Source organism: Sinocyclocheilus rhinocerous, unplaced genomic scaffold (assembly GCF_001515625.1).
Source record: "Sinocyclocheilus rhinocerous isolate Xijiao unplaced genomic scaffold, SAMN03320098_v1.1 scaffold1026, whole genome shotgun sequence".
Lineage (NCBI taxonomy): Eukaryota > Metazoa > Chordata > Actinopteri > Cypriniformes > Cyprinidae > Sinocyclocheilus > Sinocyclocheilus rhinocerous.
The window spans coordinates 267482-270489 of NW_015659953.1; positions in this window are offsets into that span (position 1 = coordinate 267482).

Sequence of the window (3008 nt, forward strand, 5' to 3'; positions counted from 1 at the left end):
TGATAGGAATCTATCCCTTGACGTGATTGGTTATTGGATTGTGACGTAGCAAACCGAGGGCTGTTTCAAACCGCATTTCTGTGACTGCCTTTGGGAAACTACAGTTTTAAGGAGAAAATACTCAGCAATGGTGTTGATTAATTGGCACATGGTTTGTCTAAAAGCATATTAAAAACACCACATAGACAAATAAACAACATAAAAAACTTGATTTTCACTACAGGGGGACTTTAAAAACAAACAAAACAAACAAATCCAAAAACAAAACAAATTTAGGGACAGTAAAACCGGAAGTGCTAAAATGCTAACACATTTCCAGGTTTTGGCCTACAAAAATATGTCATACCTGAAGCACAATTCTTAGAATACCATATCCCATGATGCAATGTGCTTGACTTGACATTCCATTTCCTGTGTGACAAATTAATTTAAATAATTACAGTTATATATTTTTACTACTCACTATTTAATTAGACTGCCAGATGTTAAGATATGATTATTACACTGAATTAAAAAAAATAACCATATTTATTTTCAAGACGATAAAGGATGTTACTCACGTGATGAGGTCATTGTTGAAACCATGTCGAAACATTTATTGTTGCATAATGCCTATTGTTTCCACATACTATTTTTTTCAAAACAGTAAGCAGTATACAGTGTGTACTGCACTTTATTCAGTCGTCTGAACTTGCACTGAAATGATCTATGCATTTTCATACATGCTTAATCGCACACAATATGAAGTTAATTTCATTTAGCTAGTGAAACTGGCAAGATGATAAAGGTGGTATACATCTTTATTAAATGTACTAAAATGCTTAGCTAATTAATGTAGGACCTTTATTTGTAAAGTAGCTGTTTCAACAAAGTTTGCGAGTAAGTAGGTAGCCTATTTGCTGGTGTGTATGCTTGTATTTATTTACAGGGTGTGGAGAAGGCTGGGTGGAGGCTGTCAGAAGATATGGACACACACCTGTTGAACACAGAGGTGTTGAGCCAGTAGGTAAAGAAGCATGGATTAGTTCTCTACCTCAACTGAGAGGTTTTCTCTATGCATACAGATGGTGAGTGAATGAGTGTGTGTGTGTGTTTCTTGACTGACTTCGTCACAGTACCTATTGAGTCAGCTCTCTGAGTCATCCGTTTCAAGGTTGCCTAGTGACAACGGCGGGGAAATGTTTCCTATTGCGCATTCGCTGATGCTTGGTACCAATATTTATTCAAGCACTGCAGTAAGAGGGCCAGAGAAAATAATTGATGGATTTCACATGATTGTATGTACGTTTGGCAATACGTAAAAAATGTTTACCTGTGGATTCTGAACTTCCCTTGTTTTTCATGCTTACCGAATCAACTAATAAAACTGATATAGGCCTATGGTGGGATTCAGTTACTCTGAATCAGTGTTTCCAAAGCTTTCTTGTCTTATGTACCCCCATAGCCTATGAGTAAGGTTCATGTAAACTTTCATTTACACAAATACAGAAATTGAAACTTTTGAAACTGGACATCATTCAGCATTTTTATTAATATTATTAAAATTGCCTCTTTTTTAAGATTTTTTTTTTTTTACTTATTTAAATGTAATTGTTAATATATATTTTTTAAATTTTATTTTATTTTATTTTATTTTATTTTATTTTATTCATTTACACAAATACAGAAATTGAAACTTTTGAAACTGGACATCATTCAGCATTTTTATTAATATTATTAAAATTGCCTCTTTTTTAAGATTTTTTTTTTTTACTTATTTAAATGTAATTGTTAATATATATTTTTTAAATTTTATTTTATTTTATTTTATTTTTATATGGCACCCATTCATTGCAGAAGATACATTGGTGAGCAAGTAATGTAATGCTAAATTTCTCCTAATCTGTTCCGATAAATAAACAAAAAACAACAACAACAAAAAAGAAAACTCATCTACATCTTAAGTGGCCCGAGGGTGAGAAAATTTTCAGCAAATTTTCATTTTTGGGTGAGCTATTCCTTTGTGGTTGGCAATACCTGCTGAAAGCACTGTTCTCTCTCAGTAAGTCAAATGTAAAAAGTTTCAAAGTTTTTTCAACCTCTGCATTGAGGCATCATTTAGTAGCCTCACAACAACAACAAAAAAAAAACATAGGCCCTCATAGGTCTTTGACTGGAGTCCATTACAGCACGATGCTCCAACTACAGGCCGGCACACTCCTCTCAAGAAAGATGTCCTTACCAGTGAAAAGGAAGCAAGTTAATATACCCTCATACACCTCAGATGCACTATGCATTTGAATGCTGACATTTAAGTCAAAGACAAAGTTGAAACCAGCACACATTTACAGGAAAGCCAACTGAACTTTAGGAAAATTATGTAAAGTCTGTTTGGCTCCAACAGTGTGTTGAATGATAGATCGTGAAGTGGTTTTACAGGTTTCCTGTGAAAAGAAGCGTCGTAACAGAAGGTCTTGTGTTGCTAGACAAATATTTACTGCTACCAAGTAATGCACGGAGGCTAGTGTGTGTGCTGCACACTATTTCCTGTTTTGACACAATCCACATTAACAAGAAAACAACCAACTCTACAAAGCAGGTGGAGACACCTACTGCACATATTCATGCCTTCTGAAGCTCCGAGGCATCCCCTTACAGCTGCAGGATTAGTTGATGTTGACCTGCTTTTCTCTCAAAAGCAGAAAAGTCTCTGTTCCTGTTAAAGTATATTATTTTTAAATTTTCATTTGGTCAATGGAAAGTAATTACATTGTTATTATTATTAATTATCAGTGGTTATTAATGGTTTGCATGGTCTGCAAAATATTATTATGAGTTAAATGGTTTATATTATAGGCCATTTTTGCAAGTGTATGATCTTCACCAAAAATGTGAGATGGGCACGCATTAAAAAAAAAAAGTATTAATTTATAATATTATTTAAAAAAATAAGCTTTGTTATTATTAAATTATTCAAACAAATCACAATTATATATATATATATATATATATATATATATATATATATA